This window comes from Schistocerca piceifrons, unplaced genomic scaffold (genome assembly GCF_021461385.2).
Source record: "Schistocerca piceifrons isolate TAMUIC-IGC-003096 unplaced genomic scaffold, iqSchPice1.1 HiC_scaffold_2445, whole genome shotgun sequence".
Lineage (NCBI taxonomy): Eukaryota > Metazoa > Arthropoda > Insecta > Orthoptera > Acrididae > Schistocerca > Schistocerca piceifrons.
In genome coordinates this window covers 213,142-234,703 of record NW_025728388.1, presented here as the reverse complement: position 1 = coordinate 234,703, position 21,562 = coordinate 213,142, and positions in this window count along the sequence as shown.

Below are 21,562 nucleotides of genomic sequence, written 5' to 3'. Positions count from 1 at the left end.
ATGCCGAATTAAGTACAAGAAGACTGACTCTTCTTACTGTCTATGTTTTGAACCATTTCTGTGACACTAGTTATAGATTCCGATGCTTCACTCCTGGTTTACTGCATCCCTTGGACCTTCTTATTGACGATGAAACAAAGAAATTGCATCGGAATTAAATACAAAAGGCACAATGCCGACTTAAGGACAACAAGATTGACTCTTCTTACTGACTATGTTTTGAACCATTCCTGTGACACTAGCTATAGATTCCGATGCTTCACTTCAGGTTTACTGTATCCCTCTGACCTTCTTAGTGACGATGAAACACAGACATTGCATCGTAATTAAATCCAAAAGGCACAATGCCGACTTAAGTACAAGAAGACTGACTCTTCTTACCGTCCATGTTTTGAACCATACCATTGACACTAGTTATAGATTCCGATGCTTCACTCCAGGTTTACTGTATCCCTTGGACCTTCTTATTGACGATGAAACACACAAATTGCATCGGAATTAAATAGAAAAGGCACTATGCCGACTTAAGTACAAGAAGACTGACTCTTCTTACTGACTATGTTTTGAACGATTCCTGTGACACTAGTTATAGATCCCGATGCTTCACTTCAGGTTTACTGTATCCCTTGGACCTTCTTGTTGACTATGAAACACAAAAATTGCATAGGAATTAAATACAAAAGGCAAAATGCCGACTGAAGTGCACGAAGACTGACTGTTCTTACAGTCTATGATTTGAACCATTCCTGTGACACTAGTTACGGATTCCAATGCTTCACTCCAGGTTTATTGTGTCCCTTGGACCTTCTTATTGACGATGAAACACAGAAATTGCATCGGAATTAAATACAAAAAGCACAATGCCGACTTAAGTACAAGAAGACTGACTCTTCTTACTGACTATGCTTTGAACCATTCCTGTGACACTAGTTATGGATACCGATGCTTCACTTCAGGTTTACTGTATCCCTCTGACCTTCTTTTTGACGATGAAACACAGATATTGCATCGGAATTGAATACAAAAGGCACAATGACGAATTAAGTTCTAGAAGACTGACTCTTCTTACTGTCTATTTTTGAACCAGTCCTGTGACACTAGCTATAGACTCCGATGCTTCACTCCAGGTTTACTGTATCCCTTGGTCCTTCTTATTGACGATTAAACACAGAAATTGCATCGGAATTAAAAAGAAAAGGCACAATGCCGACTTAAGTACAAGAAGACTGGCTCTTCTTACTGACTATGTTTTGAACCATTCCTGTGACACTAGTTATAAATTCCGATGCTACACTTCAGGTCTACTGTATCCCTTGGACATTCTTATTGACGATGAAACACAGAAATTGCATCGGAATTAAATACAAAAGGCACAGTGCAGAATTAAGTACAAGGAGACTGACTCTTCTTACTGTCTATGTTTTGAAATATTCCATTGACACTAGTTATAGATTCCGATGTTTCACTCCGGGTTTACTGTATCCCTTAGGCTTGTTATTGACGATGAAACGCAGAAATTGCGTCGGAATTAAATAGAAAAGGTACAATGCCGAATTAAGTACAAGAAGACTGACTCTTCTTACTGACTATGTTTTGAACCATTCCTGTGACGCTACTTATAGATTCCGATGCTTCACCTCAGGTTTATTGTATGCCTTGGACCTCCTTATTGACGATAAAACACAGAATTTGCATCGGAATTAAATAAAAAAGGCAAAATGCCGACTTAAGTACACGAAGACTGACTCTTCTTACTGTCTATGTTTTGAACCATTCCTGTGACACTAGTTATAGATTCCGATGCTACACTCCAGGTTTACGGTATCCCTTGGACCTTCTTATTGACGTTGAAACACACAAATTGCATCGGAATTAAATAGAAAAGACACTATGCCGACGTAAGTACAAGAAGACTGACTCTTCTTACTCTCTATGTTTTGAACCAATCCTGTGACACTAGTTATAGTTTCCGATGCTTCACTCAAAGTTTACTGTATCCCTTGGACCTTCTTATTGACGATGAAACACAGAAATTGCATCGGAATTAAATAGAAAAGGCACAATGCCGTCTTAACTACAAGAAGACTGACTCTTCTTACTGACTATGGTTTGAACCAGTTCTTTGACACTAGTTATAGACTCCGATGCTTCACTCCACGTTTACTGTATCCCTTGGTCCTTCTTATTGACGATGAAACACAGAAATTGCATCGGAATTAAATACAAAAGGCACAGTGCAGAATTAAGTACAAGGAGACTGACTCTTCTTACTGTCTATGTTTTGAACCTTTCCTGTGACACTAGTTATAGTTTCCGATGCTTCACTCCTAGTTTACTGTATCCCTTGGACCTTGTTATTGATGATGAAAACAGAAGCTGCATCGGAATTAAATACAAAAGGCACAATGACGACTTAAGGACAAGAAGACTGACTCTTCTTACTGACTATGTTTGAACCATTCCTGTGACACTAGCTATAGATTCCGATGCTTCACTTCAGGTTTACTGTACCCCTCTGACCCTCTTATTGACGATGAAACACAGAAACTGCATCGGAATTAAATACAAACGGCACTATGCCGACTTAAGTACAAGAAGACTGACTCTTCTTACTGTCTATGTTTTGAACCATTCCATTGACACTAGTTATAGATTCCGATGCTTCACTCCAGGTTTACTGTATCCCTTAGAACTTGTTATTGACGATGAAACACAGAAATTGCATCGGAATTAAATAGATAAGGCACTATGCCGACTTAAGTACAAGAGGACTGACTCTTCTTACTGACTATGTTTTGAACGATTCCTGTGACACTAGTTACAGATCCCGATGCTTCACTTCAGGTTTACTGTATCCCTTGGACCTTCTTATTGACGATGAAACACAGAAATTGCATCGGAATTAAATACAAAAGGCAAAATCCCGACTGAAGTACACGAAGACTGACTCTTCATACTGTCTATGATTTGAACCATTCCTGTTACACTAGTTACAGATTCCGATGTTTCCCTCCAGGTTTACTGTATCCCTTGGACCTTCTTATTGACGATGAAACACAGAAATTGCATCGGAATTAAATACAAAAGGTACAATGCCTACTTAAGTACAAGAAGACCAACTCTTCTTACTGACTATGTTTTGAACCATTCCTGTGACACTAGTTATGGATTCCGATGCTTCACTTCAGGTTTACTGTATCCCTCTGACCTTCTTATTGACGAAGAAACACAGAAATTGCATCGGAATTAAATACAGAATGCACAATGCCGAATTAAGTTCAAGAAGACTGACTCTTCTTACTTTCTATTTTTAACCACTCCTTTGACACTAGTTATAGACTCCGATGCTTCACTCCACGCTTACTGTATCCCTTGGTCCTTCTTATTGACGATGAAACACAGAAATTGCATCGGAATTAAATACAAAAAGGCACAGTGCAGAATTAAGTACAAGGAGACTGACTCTTCTTACTGTCTATGTTTTGAACCATTCCTGTGACACTAGTTATAGATTCCGATGCTTCACTCCAAGTTTACTGTATCCCTTGGACCTTCTTATTGATGATGAAACACAGAACTTGCATCATAATTAAATACAAAAAGCACAATGACGACTTAAGGACAAGAAGACTGACTCTTCTTACTGACTATGTTTTGAACCATTCCTGTGACACTAGCTATAGATTCTGATGCTTCACTTCAGGTTTACTGTACCCCTCTGACCTTCTTATTGACGATGAAACACAGAAACTGCATCGGAATTAAATACAAAATGCACAATGCCGACTTAAGTACAAGAAGACTGACTCTTCATACTGTCTATGTATTGAACCATTCCATTGACACTAGGTGTAGATTCCAATTCTTCACTCCAGGCTTACTGTATCCCTTGGAACTTGTTATTGACGATGAAACACTGAAATTGCATCGGAATTAAATACAAAAGGCACAATGCCGAATTAAGTACAAGAAGACTGACTCTTCTTACTGTCTATGTTTTGAACCATTTCTGTGACACTAGTTATAGATTCCGATGCTTCACTCCTGGTTTACTGCATCCCTTGGACCTTCTTATTGACGATGAAACACACAAATTGCATCGGAATTAAATAGAAAAGGCACTATGCCGACTTAAGTACAAGATGACTGTCTCTTCTTACTGACTATTTTTTGAACCATTCCTGTGACACTAGTTATGGATTCCGATGCTTCACTTCAGGTTTTCTGTATCCCTTGGACCTTCTTATTGACTATGAAACACAAAAATTGCATCGAAATTAAACACAAAAGGCAAAATGCCGACTGAAGTGCACGAAGACTGACTCTTCTTACAGTCTATGATTTGAACCATTCCTGTGACACTAGTTACAGATTCCGATGCTTCACTCCAGGTTTACTGTGTCCCTTGGACCTTCTTAGTGACGATGAAACACAGAAATTGCATCAGAATTAAATACAAATGGCACAATGCCGACTTAAGTACAAGAAGACGGACTCTTCTTACTAACTATTTTTTGAACCATTCCTGTGACACTAGTTATGGATTCCGATGCTTCACTTCAGGTTTACTGTATCCCTCTGACCTTCTTATTGACGATGAAACACAGAAATTGCATCGGAATTGAATACAAAAGGCACAATGCCGAATTAAGTTCTAGAAGACTGACTCTTCATACTGTCTATTTTTGAACCAGTCCTGTGACACTAGTTATAAATTCTGATGCTACACTTCAGGTTTACTGTATCCCTTGGACATTCTTATTGACGATGAAACACAGAAATTGCATCGGAATTAAATAGAAAAGGCACAGTGCAGAATTAAGTACAAGGAGACTCACTCTTCTTACTGTCTATGTTTTGAAATATTCCATTCACACTAGTTATAGATTCCGATGCTTCACTCCAGGTTTACGGTATCCCTTGGACCTTGTTATTGACGATGAAACACAGAAATTGCATCGGAATTAAATAGAAAAGGTACAATGCCGACTTAAGTACAAGATGACTGACTCTTCTTACTGACTATGTTTTGAACCATTCCTGTGACACTACTTATAGATTCCGATGCTTCATCTCAGGTTTACTGTATGCCTTGGACTTTCTTATTGACGATAAAACACAGAAATTGCATCGGAATTAAATAAAAAAGGCAAAATGCCGACTTAAGTACACGTAGACTGACTCTTCTTTCTGTCTATGTTTTGAACCATTCCTGTGACACTAGTTATAGATTCCGATGCTACACTCCAGGTTTACTGTATCCCTTGGACCGTCTTATTGACGTTGAAACACACAAATTGCATCGGAAATAAATAGAAAAGGCACTATGCCGACGTAAGTACAAGAAGACTGATTCTTCTTACTGTCTATGCTTTGAACCATTCCTGTGACACTAGTTATAGTTTCCGAAGCTTCACTCCAGGTTTACTGTATCCCTTGGACCTTCTTATTGACGATGAAACACAGAAATTGCATCGTAATTAAATCCAAAAGGCACAATGCCGACTTAAGTACAAGAAGGCTGACTCTTCTTACCGTCCATGTTTTGAACCATACCATTGACTCTAGTTATAGATTCCGATGCTTCACTCCAGATTTACTGTATCCCTTGGACCTTCTTATTGACGATGAAACACACAAATTGCATCGGAATTAAATAGAAAAGGCACTATGCCGACTTAAGTACAAGAAGACTGGCTCTTCTTACTGACTATGTTTTGAACGATTCCTGTGACACTAGTTATAGATCCCGATGCTCACTTCAGGTTTACTGTATCCCTTGGACCTTCTTATTGACTATGAAACACAAAAATTGCATCGGAATTAAATACAAAAGGCAAAATGCCGACTGAAGTGCACGAAGACTGACTCTTCTTACAGTCTATGATTTGAACCATTCCTGTGACACTAGTTACAGATTCCGATGCTTCGCTCCAGGTTTACTGTGTCCCTTGGACCCTCTTATTGACGATGAAACACAGAAATTGCATCGGAATTAAATACAAAAGGCACAGTGCAGAATTAAGTAAAAGGAGACTGACTCTTCTTACTGTCTATGTTTTGAAATATTCCATTCACACTAGTTATAGATTCCGATGCTTCACTCCAGGTTTACTGTATCCCTTGGACCTTGTTATTGACGATGAAACACAGAAATTGCATCGGAATTAAATAGAAAAGGTACAATGCCGACTTAAGTACAAGAAGACTGACTCTTCTTACTGTCTATGTTTTGAACCATTCCTATGACACTAGTTATAGATTCCGATGCTACACTCCAGGTTTACTGTAACCCTTGGATCTTCTTATTGACGTTGAAACACAGAAATTGCATCGGAATAAAATTGAAAAGGCACAATGCCGACTTAAGTACAAGAAGACTGACTCTTCTTACTGACTATGTTTTGAACCATTCCTGTGACACTAGTCATAGATCCGATGCATCACTACAGATTTACTGTATACCTTGGACCTTCTTGTTGACGATGAAACACAGAAATTGCATCGGAATTAAATACAAACGGCACAATGCCGACTTAAGTACAATAAGACTGACTCTTCTTACTGTCTATGTTTTGAACCATTCCTGTGACACTAGTTATAGATTTCGATGCTTCACTTCAGGTTTACTGTATTCCTTGGACCTTCCTATTGACGATGAAACACAGAAAATGCATCGGAATTAAATACAAAAGGCACAATGCCGACTTAAGTACATGAAGACCGACTCTTCCTACTAACTATGTTTGAACCATTCCTGTGACACCCGTTATAAATTCCGATGCTTCACTTGAGGTTTACTGTATCCCTTGGACCTTGTTATTGACGATGAAACACAGAAATTGCATCGGAAGTAAATACAAAAGGAACAATGCCGAATTAAGTACAAGAAGACTGACTCTTCTTACTGTCTATGTTTTGAACCATTTCTGTGACACTAGTTATAGATTCCGATGCTTCACTCCTGGTTTACTGCATCCCTTGGACCTTCTTATTGACGATGAAACACACAAATTGCATCGGAATTAAATAGAAAAGGCACTATGCCGACTTAAGGACAAGAAGACTGACTCTTCTTACTGACTATGTTTTGAACGATTCCTGTGACACTAGTTATAGATCCCGATGCTTCACTTCAGGTTTACTGCATCCCTTGGACCTTCTTATTGACTATGAAACACAAAACTTGCATCGGAATTAAATACAAAAGGCAAAACGCCTACTGAAGTGCATGAAGACTGACTCATCTTACAGTCTATGATTTGAACCATTCCTGTGACACGAGTTACAGATTCCGATGCTTCACTCCAGGTTTACTGTGTCCCTTGGACCTTCTTATTGACGATGAAACACAGAAATTGCATCGGAATTAAATACAAAGGGCACAATGCCGACTTAAGTACAAGAAGACTGACTCTTCTTACTGACTATGTTTTGAACCATTCCTGTGACACTAGTTATAGATTCCGATGCTTCACTCCAGGTTTACTGTGTCCCTTGGAACTTGTTATTGACGATGAAACACAGAAATTACATCGGAATTAAATAGGTAAGGCACTATGCCGACTTAAGTACAAGAAGACTGACTCTTCTTACTGAATATGTTTTGAACGATTCCTGTGACACTAGTTATAGTTTCCGATGCTTCACTCCAGTTTTACTGTATCCCTTGGACCTTCTTATTGACGATGAAACACAGAAATTGCATCGGAATTTAATAGAAAAGGCACAATGCCGTCTTAACTACAAGAAGACTGACTCTTCTTACTGACTATGTTTTGAACCATTCCTGTGACACCCGTTATAAATTCCGATGCTTCACTTGAGGTTTACTGTATCCCTTGGACCTTGTTATTGACGATGAAACACAGAAATTGCATCGGAATTAAATACAAAAGGAACAATGCCGAATTAAGTACAAGAAGACTGACTCTTCTTACTGTCTATGTTTTGAACCATTTCTGTGACACTAGTTATAGATTCCGATGCTTCACTCCTGGTTTACTGCATCCCTTGGACCTTCTTATTGACGATGAAACAAAGAAATTGCATCGGAATTAAATACAAAAGGCACAATGCCGACTTAAGGACAACAAGATTGACTCTTCTTACTGACTATGTTTTGAACCATTCCTGTGACACTAGCTATAGATTCCGATGCTTCACTTCAGGTTTACTGTATCCCTCTGACCTTCTTAGTGACGATGAAACACAGACATTGCATCGTAATTAAATCCAAAAGGCACAATGCCGACTTAAGTACAAGAAGACTGACACTTCTTACCGTCCATGTTTTGAACCATACCATTGACACTAGTTATAGATTCCGATGCTTCACTCCAGGTTTACTGTATCCCTTGGACCTTCTTATTGACGATGAAACACACAATTTGCATCGGAATTAAATAGAAAAGGCACTATGCCGACTTAAGTACAAGACGACTGACTCTTCTTACTGACTATGTTTTGAACGATTCCTGTGACACTAGTTATAGATCCCGATGCTTCACTTCAGGTTTACTGTATCCCTTGGACCTTCTTGTTGACTATGAAACACAAAAATTGCATAGGAATTAAATACAAAAGGCAAAATGCCGACTGAAGTGCACGAAGACTGACTGTTCTTACAGTCTATGATTTGAACCATTCCTGTGACACTAGTTACGGATTCCAATGCTTCTCTCCAGGTTTATTGTGTCCCTTGGACCTTCTTATTGACGATGAAACACAGAAATTGCATCGGAAATAAATACAAAAAGCACAATGCCGACTTAAGTACAAGAAGACTGACTCTTCTTACTGACTATGCTTTGAACCATTCCTGTGACACTAGTTATGGATACCGATGCTTCACTTCAGGTTTACTGTATCCCTCTGACCTTCTTATTGACGATGAAACACAGATATTGCATCGGAATTGAATACAAAAGGCACAATGCCGAATTAAGTTCTAGAAGACTGACTCTTCTTACTGTCTATTTTTGAACCAGTCCTGTGACACTAGCCATAGACTCCGATGCTTCACTCCAGGTTTACTGTATCCCTTGGTCCTTCTTATTGACGATTAAACACAGAAATTGCATCGGAATTAAATAGAAAAGGCACAATGCCGGTTTAAGTACAAGAAGACTGACTCTTCTTACTGACTATGTTTTGAACCATTCCTGTGACACTAGTTATAAATTCCGATGCTACACTTCAGGTCTACTGTATCCCTTGGACATTCTTATTGACGATGAAACACAGAAATTGTATCGGAATTAAATACAAAAGGCACAGTGCAGAATTAAGTACAAGGAGACTGACTCTTCTTACTGTCTATGTTTTGAAATATTCCATTGACACTAGTTATAGATTCCGATGTTTCACTCCGGGTTTACTGTATCCCTTGGACCTTGTTATTGACGATGAAACGCAGAAATTGCGTCGGAATTAAATAGAAAAGGTACAATGCCGAATTAAGTACAAGAAGACTGACTCTTCTTACTGACTATGTTTTGAACCATTCCTGTGACGCTACTTATAGATTCCGATGCTTCACCTCAGGTTTACTGTATGCCTTGGACCTCCTTATTGACGATAAAACACAGAATTTGCATCGGAATTAAATAAAAAAGGCAAAATGCCGACTTAAGTACACGAAGACTGACTCTTCTTACTGTCTATGTTTTGAACCATTCCTGTGACACTAGTTATAGATTCCGATGCTACACTCCAGGTTTACGGTATCCCTTGGTCCTTCTTATTGACGATTAAACACAGAAATTGCATCGGAATTAAATAGAAAAGGCACAATGCCGTCTTAACTACAAGTAGACTGACTCTTCTTACTGACTATGGTTTGAACCAGTTCTTTGACACTAGTTATAGACTCCGATGCTTCACTCCACGTTTACTGTATCCCTTGGTCCTTCTTATTGACGATGAAACACAGAAATTGCATCGGAATTAAATACAAAAGGCACAGTGCAGAATTAAGTACAAGGAGACTGACTCTTCTTACTGTCTATGTTTTGAACCTTTCCTGTGACACTAGTTATAGTTTCCGATGCTTCACTCCTAGTTTACTGTATCCCTTGGACCTTCTTATTGATGATGAAACACAGAAACTGCATCGGAATTAAATACAAAAGGCACAATGACGACTTAAGGACAAGAAGACTGACTCTTCTTACTGACTATGTTTGAACCATTCCTGTGTCACTAGCTATAGATTCCGATGCTTCACCTCAGGTTTACTGTACCCCTCTGACCCTCTTATTGACGATGAAACACAGAAACTGCATCGGAATTAAATACAAACGGCACTATGCCGACTTAAGTACAAGAAGACTGACTCTTCTTACTGTCTATGTTTTGAACCATTCCATTGACACTAGTTATAGATTCCGATGCTTCACTCCAGGTTTACTGTATCCCTTAGAACTTGTTATTGACGATGAAACAAAGAAATTGCATCGGAATTAAATAGATAAGGCACTATGCTGACTTAAGTACAAGAGGACTGACTCTTCTTACTGACTACGTTTTGAACGATTCCTGTGACACTAGTTACAGATCCCGATGTTTCACTTCAGGTTTACTGTATCCCTTGGACCTTCTTATTGACGATGAAACACAGAAATTGCATCGGAATTAAATACAAAAGGCAAAATGCCGACTGAAGTACACGAAGACTGACTCTTCATACTGTCTATGATTTGAACCATTCCTGTTACACTAGTTACAGATTCCGATGTTTCCCTCCAGGTTTACTGTATCCCTTGGACCTTCTTATTGACGATGAAACACAGAAATTGCATCGGAATTAAATACAAAAGGTACAATGCCTACTTAAGTACAAGAAGACCAACTCTTCTTACTGACTATGTTTTGAACCATTCCTGTGACACTAGTTATGGATTCCGATGCTTCACTTCAGGTTTACTGTATCCCTCTGACCTTCTTATTGACGAAGAAACACAGAAATTGCATCGGAATTAAATACAGAATGCACAATGCCGAATTAAGTTCAAGAAGACTGACTCTTCTTACTGTCTATTTTTAACCACTCCTTTGACACTAGTTATAGACTCCGATGCTTCACTCCACGCTTACTGCATCCCTTGGTCCTTCTTATTGACGATGAAACACAGAAATTGCATCGGAATTAAATACAAAAGGCACAGTGCAGAATTAAGTACAAGGAGACTGACTCTTCTTACTGTCTATGTTTTGAACCATTCCTGTGACACTAGTTATAGATTCCGATGCTTCACTCCAAGTTTACTGTATCCCTTGGACCTTCTTATTGATGATGAAACACAGAACTTGCATCATAATTAAATACAAAAGGCACAATGACGACTTAAGGACAAGAAGACTGACTCTTCTTACTGACTATGTTTTGAACCATTCCTGTGACACCAGCTATAGATTCTGATGCTTCACTTAAGGTTTACTGTACCCCTCTGACCTTCTTATTGACGATGAAACACAGAAACTGCATCGGAATTAAATACAAAATGCACAATGCCGACTTAAGTACAAGAAGACTGACTCTTCTTACTAACTATTTTTTGAACCATTCCTGTGACACTAGTTATGGATTCCGATGCTTCACTTCAGGTTTACTGTATCCCTCTGACCTTCTTATTGACGATGAAACACAGAAATTGCATCGGAATTGAATACAAAAGGCACAATGCCGAATTAAGTTCTAGAAGACTGACTCTTCATACTGTCTATTTTTGAACCAGTCCTGTGACACTAGTTATAAATTCCGATGCTACACTTCAGGTTTACAGTATCCCTTGGACATTCTTATTGACGATGAAACACAGAAATTGCATCGGAATTAAATAGAAAAGGCACAGTGCAGAATTAAGTACAAGGAGACTCACTCTTCTTACTGTCTATGTTTTGAAATATTCCATTCACACTAGTTATAGATTCCGATGCTTCACTCCAGGTTTACGATATCCCTTGGACCTTGTTATTGACGATGAAACACAGAAATTGCATCGGAATTAAATAGAAAAGGTACAATGCCGACTTAAGTACAAGAAGACTGACTCTTCTTACTGACTATGTTTTGAACCATTCCTGTGACACTACTTATAGATTCCGATGCTTCATCTCAGGTTTACTGTATGCCTTGGACCTTCTTATTGACGATAAAACACAGAAATTGCATCGGAATTAAATAAAAAAGGCAAAATGCCGACTTAAGTACACGTAGACTGACTCTTCTTTCTGTCTATGTTTTGAACCATTCCTGTGACACTAGTTATAGATTCCGATGCTACACTCCAGGTTTACTGTATCCCTTGGACCGTCTTATTGACGTTGAAACACACAAATTGCATCGGAAATAAATAGAAAAGGCACTATGCCGACGTAAGTACAAGAAGACTGATTCTTCTTACTGTCTATGTTTTGAACCATTCCTGTGACACTAGTTATAGTTTCCGAAGCTTCACTCCAGGTTTACTGTATCCCTTGGACCTTCTTATTGACGATGAAACACAGAAATTGCATCGTAATTAAATCCAAAAGGCACAATGCCGACTTAAGTACAAGAAGGCTGACTCTTCTTACCGTCCATGTTTTGAACCATACCATTGACTCTAGTTATAGATTCCGATGCTTCACTCCAGGTTTACTGTATCCCTTGGACCTTCTTATTGACGATGAAACACACAAATTGCATCGGAATTAAATAGAAAAGGCACTATGCCGACTTAAGTACAAGAAGACTGGCTCATCTTACTGACTATGTTTTGAACGATTCCTGTGACACTAGTTATAGATCCCGATGCTCACTTCAGGTTTACTGTATCCCTTGGACCTTCTTATTGACTATGAAACACAAAAATTGCATCGGAATTAAATACAAAAGGCAAAATGCCGACTGAAGTGCACGAAGACTGACTCTTCTTACAGTCTATGATTTGAACCATTCCTGTGACACTAGTTACAGATTCCGATGCTTCGCTCCAGGTTTACTGTGTCCCTTGGACCTTCTTATTGACGATGAAGCACAGAAATTGCATCGGAATTAAATACAAAAGGCACAGTGCAGAATTAAGTAAAAGGAGACTGACTCTTCTTACTGTCTATGTTTTGAAATATTCCATTCACACTAGTTATAGATTCCGATGCTTCACTCCAGGTTTACTGTATCCCTTGGACCTTGTTATTGACGATGAAACACAGAAATTGCATCGGAATTAAATAGAAAAGGTACAATGCCGACTTAAGTACAAGAAGACTGACTCTTCTTACTGACTATGTTTTGAACCATTCCTGTGACACTACTTATAGATTCCGATGCTTCACCTCAGGTTTACTGTATGCCTTGGACTTTCTTATTGACGATAAAACACAGAAATTGCATCGGAATTAAATAAAAAAGGCAAAATGCCGACATAAGTACACGAAGACTGACTCTTCTTACTGTCTATGTTTTGAACCATTCCTATGACACTAGTTATAGATTCCGATGCTACACTCCAGGTTTACTGTAACCCTTGGATCTTCTTATTGACGTTGAAACACACAAATTGCATCGGAATTAAATAGAAAAGGCACTATGCCGACGTAAGTACAAGAGGACTGACTCTTCTTACTGTCTATGTTTTGAACCATTCCTGTGACACTAGTTATAGATTCCGATGCTTCACCTCGGATTTACTGTATCCCTTGGACGTTCCTATTGACGATGAAACACAGAAATTGCATCGGAATTAAATACAAAAGGCACAATGCCGACTTAAGGACAACTAGATTGACTCTTCTTACTGACTATGTTTGAAGCATACCTGTGACACTAGCTATAGATTCCGATGCTTCACCTCAGATTTACTGTATCCCTTGGACGTTCCTATTGAGGATGAAACACAGAAATAGCATCGGAATTAAATACAAAAGGCACAATGCCGACTTAAGTACAAGTAGACTGACTCTCCTATCTGACTATGCTTTGAACCATTCCTGTGACACTAGTTATGAATTCCGATGCTTCGATGCAGGTTTAGTGTATCCCTCTGGCCTTCTTATTGACGATGAAACACAGAAATTGCATCGGAATTAAATACAAGAGGCACAATGCCGACTTAAGTACGAGAAGACTGACTCTTCTTACTGTCTATGTTTTGAACCATACCATTGACACTAGTTATAGATTCCGATGCTTGACTCCAGGTTTACTGTATCCCTTGGACCTTCTTATTGACGATGAAACACAGAAACTGCATCGGAATTAAATAGATAAGGCACTATGCCGACTTAAGTACAAGAAGACTGACTCTTCTTACTGACTAAGTTTTTAACGATTCCTGTGACACTAGTTACAGATCCCGATGCTTCACGTCAGGTTTACTGTATCCCTTGGACCTTCTTATTGACGATGAAACACAGAAATTGCATCGGAATTAAATACAAAAGGCAAAATGCCGACTGAAGTACACGAAGACTGACTCTTCTTACTGTCTATGATTTGACCCATTCCTGTGACACTAGTTACAGATTCCGATGTTTCCCTCCAGGTTTACTGTATCCCTTGGACCTTCTTATTGACGATAAAACACAGAAATTGCATCGGAATTAAATACAAAAGGCACAATGCCAACTTAAGTACAAGAAGACTAACTCTTCTTACTGACTATGTTTTGAACCATTCCTGTGACACTAGTTATGGATTCCGATGCTTCACTTCAGGTTTACTGTATCCCTCTGACCTTCTTATTGACGATGAAACACAGAATTTGCATCGGAATTAAATACAGAAGGCACAATGCCGAATTAAGTTCAAGAAGACTGACTCTTCTTACTGTCTATTTTTGAACCAGTCCTTTGACACTAGTTATAGACTCCGATGCTTCACTCCACGTTTACTGTATCCCTTGGTCCTTCTTATTGACGATGAAACACAGAAATTGCATCGGAATTAAATACAAAAGGCACAGTGCAGAATTAAGTACAAGGAGACTGACTCTTCTTACTGTCTATGTTTTGAACCATTCCTGTGACACTAGTTATAGTTTCCGATGCTTCACTCCAAGTTTACTGTATCCCTTGGACCTTCTTATTGATGATGAAACACAGAAACTGCATCTCAATTAAATACAAAAGGCACAATGACGACTTAAGGACAAGAAGACTGACTCTTCTTACTGACTATGTTTTGAACCATTCCTGTGACACTAGCTATAGATTCCGATGCTTCACTTCAGGTTTACTGTACCCCTCTGACCTTCTTATTGACGATGAAACACAGAAACTGCATCGGAATTAAATACAAACGGCACAATGCCGACTTAAGTACAAGAAGACTGACTCTTCTTACTTTCTATGTTTTGAACCATTCCATTGACACTAGTTATAGATTCCGATGCTTTTCTCCAAGTTTACTGTATCCCTTGGAACTTGTTATTGACGATGAAACACAGAAATTGCATCGGAATTAAATAGAAAAGGTACAATGCCGACTTAAGTACAAGAAGACTGAATCTTCTTACTGACTATGTTTTGAACCATTCCTGTGACACTAGTTATAGATTCCGATGCTTCACCTCAGGTTTACTGTATCCCTTGGACCTTCTTATTGACGATGAAACACAGAAATTGCATCGGAATTAAATACAAAAGGCAAAATGCCGACTTAAGTACACGAAGACTGACTCTTCTTACTGTCTATGTTTTGAACTATTCCTGTGACACTAGTTATGGATTCCGATGCTACACTTCAGGTTTACTGTATCCCTTGGACCTTCTTATTGACGATGAAACACAGAAATTTTATCGGAATTGAATACAAAAGGTACAATGCCGATTTAAGTTCAAGAAGACTGACTCTTCTTACTGTCTATTTTTGAACCAGTCCTGTAACACTAGTTATAGACTCCGATGCTTCACTCCAGGTTTACTGTATCCCTTGGTCCTTCTTATTGACGATTAAACACAGAAATTGCATCGGAATTAAATAGAAATGGCACAATGCCGACTTAAGTACAAGAAGACTGACTCTTCTTACTGACTATGTTTTGAACCATTCCTGTGACACTAGTTATAAATTCCGATGCTACTCAGCAGGTTCACTGTATCCCTTGGACATTCTTATTGAGGATGAAACAGAGAAATTGTATCGGAATTAAATACAAAAGGCACAGTGCAGAATTAAGTACAAGGAGACTGACTCTTCTTACTGTCTATGTTTTGAACCATTCCTGTGACACTAGTTATAGATTCAGATGCTTCACCTCAGGTTTACTGTATGCCTTGGACCTTCTTATTGACGATAAAACACAGAAATTGCATCGGAATTAAATACAAAAGGCAAAATGCCGACTTAAGTACACGAAGACTGACTCTTCTTACTGTCTATGCTTTGAACCATTCCTGTGACACTAGTTATAGATTCCGATGCTACACTCCAGGTTTACTGTATCCCTTGGACCTCCTTATTGACTATGAAACACACAAATTGCATCGGAATTAAATAGAAAAGGCACTATGCCGACGTAAGTACAAGAAGACTGACTCTTCTTACTGTCAATGTTTCGAACCATTCCTGTGACACTAGTTATAGTTTCCGATGCTTCACTCCAGGTTTACTGTATCCCTTGGACCTTCTTATTGACGATGAAACACAGAAAGTGCATCGAAATTAAATAGAAAAGGCACAATGCCGTCTTAACTACAAGAAGACTGACTCTTCTTACTGACTATGTTTGAACCATTCCTGTGACACTAGTTATAGATTCCGATGCTTCCCTTCAGGATTACTGTATCCCTCTGACCTTCCTATTGACGATGAAACACAGAAATTGCATCGGAATTAAATAGAAAAGGCACAATGCCTACTTAAGTACAAGAAGACTGACTCTTCTTACTGACTATGTTTTGAACCATTCCTGTGAAAGTAGTTATAGATTCCGATGCTTCACCTCAGGTTTACTGTATCCCTTGGACCTTCCTAGTGACGATGAAACACAGAAATACCATCGGAATGAAATACAAAAGGCACAATGCCGACTTGAGTACATGAAGACTGACTCTCCTTTCTGACTATGCTTTGATCCATTCCTGTGACACTAGTTATGAATTCCGATGCTTCATTTCAGGTTTAGTGTATCCCTCTGACCTTCTTATTGACGATGACACACAGAAATTGCATCGGAATTAAATACAAACGGCACAATGCCGACTTAACTACAAGAACACTGACTCTTCTTACTGTCTATGTTTTGAACCATACCATTGACACTAGTTATAGATTCCGATGTTGACTCCAGGTTTACTGTATCCCTTGGACCTTCTTATCGACGATGAAACACACAAATTGCATCGGAATTAAATAGATAAGGCACTATGCCAACTTACGTACAAGAAGACTGACTCTTCTTACTGACTATGTTTTGAACGATTCCTGTGACACTAGTTACAGATCCCGATGCTTCACTTCAGGTTTACTGTATCCCTTGGACCTCCTTATTGACGATGGAACACAGAAATTGTATCGGAATTAATACAAAAGGCAAAATGCCGAGTGAAGTACACGAAGACTGACTCTTCTTACTGTCTATGATTTGAACCATTCCTGTGACACTAGTTACAGATTCCGATGTTTGCCTCCAGGTTTACTGTATCCCTTGGTCCTTCTTATTGACGATTAAACACAGAAATTGCATCGGAATTAAATAGAAATGGCACAATGCCGACTTAAGTACAAGAAGACTGACACTTCTTACTGACTATGTTTTGAACCATTCCTGTGACACTAGTTATAAATTCCGATGCTACACTTCAGGTTCACTGTATCCCTTGGACATTCGTATTGAGGATGAAACACAGAAATTGTATCGGAATTAAATACAAAAGGCACAGTGCAGAGTTAAGTACAAGGAGACTGACTCTTCTTACTGTCTATGTTTTGAACCATTCCTGTGACACTAGTTATAGATTCAGATGCTTCACCTCAGGTTTACTGTATGCCTTGGACCTTCTTATTGACGATAAAACACAGAAATTGCATCGAAATTAAATACAAAAGGCAAAATGCCGACTTAAGTACACGAAGACTGACTCTTCTTACAGTCTATGCTTTGAACCATTCCTATGACACTAGTTATAGATTCCGATGCTACACTCCAGGTTTACTGTATCCCTTGGACCTCCTTATTGACGATGAAACACACAAATTGCATCGGAATTAAATAGAAAAGGCACTACGCCGACGTAAGTACAAGAAGACTGACTCTTCTTACTGTCTATGTTTCGAACCATTCCTGTGACACTAGTTATAGTTTCCGATGCTTCACTCCAGGTTTACTGTATCCCTTGGACCTTCTTATTGACGATGAAACACAGAAATTTCATCGAAATTAAATAGAAAAGGCACAATGCCGACTTAACTACAAGAACACTGACTCTTCTTACTGTCTATGTTTTGAACCATTCCTGTGACACTAGTTATAGATTCCGATGCTTCCCTTTAGGATTACTGTATCCCTCTGACCTTCCTATTGACGATGAAACACAGAAATTGCATCGGAATTAAATAGAAAAGGCACAATGCCAACTTAAGTACAAGAAGACTGACTCTTCTTACTGACTATGTTTTGAACCATTCCTGTGAAACTAGTTATAGATTCCGATGCTTCACCTCAGGTTTACTGTATGCCTCTGACCTTCTTATTGACGATGAAACACAGAAATTGCATCGGAATTAAATACAAACGGCACAATGCCGACTTAACTACAAGAACACTGACTCTTCTTACTGTCTATGTTTTGAACCATACCATTGACACTAATTATAGATTCCGATGCTTGACTCCAGGTTTACTGTATCCCTTGGACCTTCTTATTGACGATGAAACACACAAATTGCATCGGAATTAAATAGATAAGGCACTATGCCGACTTACGTACAAGAAGACTGACTCTTCTTACTGACTATGTTTTGAACGATTCCTGTGACACTAGTTACAGATCCCGATGCTTCACTTCAGGTTTACTGTATCCCTTGGACCTTCTTATTGACGATGAAACACAGAAATTGCATCGGAATTAAATACAAAAGGCAAGATGCCGACTGAAGTACACGAAGACTGACTCTTCTTACTGTCTATGATTTGAACCATTCCTGTGACACTAGTTACAGATTCCGATGTTTGCCTCCAGGTTTACTGTATCCCTTGGACCTTTCTATTGACGATGAAACACAGAAATTGCATCGGAATTAAATACAAAATGCACAATGCCGACTTTAGTACAAGAAGACTAACTCTTCTTACTGACTATGTTTTGAACCATTCCTGTGACACTAGTTATGGATTCCGATGCTTAACTTCAGGTTTACTGTATCCCTCTGACCTTCTTATTGACGATGAAACACAGAAATTGCATCGGAATTAAATACAGAGGGCACAATGCCGAATTAAGTTCAAGAAGACTGCCTCTTCTTACTGTCTATTTTTGAACCAGTCCTTTGACACTAGTTATAGACTCCGATGCTTCACTCCAGGTTTACTGTATCCCTTGGTCCTTCTTATTGACGATGAAACACAGAAATTGCATCGGAATTAAATACAAAAGGCACAGTGCAGAATTAAGTACAAGGAGACTGACTCTTCTTACTGTCTATGTTTTGAACCATTCCTGTGACACTAGTTATAGATTCCGATGCTTCACTCCAGGTTTACTGTATCCCTTGGACATTCTTATTGATGATGAAACACAGAAATTGCATCGGAATTAAATACAAAAGGCACAATGACGACTTAAGGACAAGAAGACTGAATCTTCTTACTGACTATGTTTTGAACCATTCCTGTGACACTAGCTATAGATTCCGATGCTTCACTTCAGGTTTACTGTACCCCTCTGACCTTCTTATTGACGATGAAACACAGAAACTGCATCGGAATTAAATACAAAAGGCACAATGCCGACTTAAGTACAAGAAGACTGACTCTTCGTACTGTCTATGTTTTGAACCATTCCATTGACACTAGTTATAGATTCCGAAGCTTCACTCCAGGTTTACTGTATCCCTTGGAACTTGTTATTGACGATGAAACACAGAAATTGCATCGGAATTAAATAGAAAAGGTACAATGCCGACTTAAGTACAAGAGGACTGAATCTTCTTACTGACTATGTTTTGAACCATTCCTGGGACACTAGTTACACATTCCGATGCTTCACCTCAGGTTTACTGTATGCCTTGGACCTTCTTATTGACGATAAAACACAGAAATTGCATCGGAATTAAATACAAAAGGCAAAATGCCGACTCAAGTACACGAAGACTGACTCTTCTTACTGTCTATGCTTTGAACCATTCCTGTGACACTAGTTATAGATTCCGATGCTACACTCCAGGTTTACTGTATCCCTTGGACCTTCCTATTGACGATGAAACACAGAAATTCCATCGGAATTAAATACAAAAGGCACAATGCCGACTTAAGTGCAAGAAGACTGACTCTCCTTTCATACAATGCTTCGAACCATTCCTGTGACACTAGTTTTGAATTCCGATGCTTCATTTCAGGTTTAGTGTATCCCTCTGACCTTCTTATTGACGATGAAACACAGAAATTGCATCGGAATTAAATACAAAAGGCACAATGCCGACTTAAGTACAAGAAGACTGACTCTTCGTACTGTCTATGTTTTGAACCATTCCATTGACACTAGTTATAGATTCCGATGCTTCACTCCAGGTTTACTGTATCCCTTGGAACTTGTTATTGACGATGAAACACAGAAATTGCATCGGAATTAAATAGAAAAGGTACAATGCCGACTTAAGTACAAGAAGACTGAATCTTCTTACTGACTATGTTTTGAACCATTCCTGGGACACTAGTTACACATTCCGATGCTTCACCTCAGGTTTACTGTATGCCTTGGACCTTCTTACTGACGATAAAACACAGAAATTGCATCGGAATTAAATACAAAAGGCAAAATGCCGACTCAAGTACACGAAGACTGACTCTTCTTACTGTCTATGCTTTGAACCATTCCTGTGACACTAGTTATAGATTCCGATGCTACACTCCAGGTTTACTGTATCCCTTGGACCTTCTTATTGACGATGAAACACACAAATTGCATCGGAATTAAATAGAAAAGGCACTATGCCGACGTAAGTACAAGAAGACTGACTCTTCTTACTGTCTATGTTTCGAACCATTCCTGTGACAGTAGTTATAGTTTCCGATGCTTGACTCCAGGTTTACTGTATCCCTTGGACCTTCTTATTGACGATGAAACACAGAAATTGCATCGAAATTAAATAGAAAAGGCACAATGCCGTCTTAACTGCAAGAAGACTGACTCTTCTTACTGACTATGTTTTGAACCATTCCTGTGACACTAGTTATAGATTCCGATGCTTCCCTTCAGGATTACTGTATCCCTCTGACCTTCTTATTGACGATGAAACACAGAAATTGCATCGGAATTAAATAGAAAAGGCACAATGCCAACTCAAGTACAAGAAGACTGACTCTTCTTACTGACTATGATTTGAACCATTCCTGTGAAACTAGATATAGATTCCGAT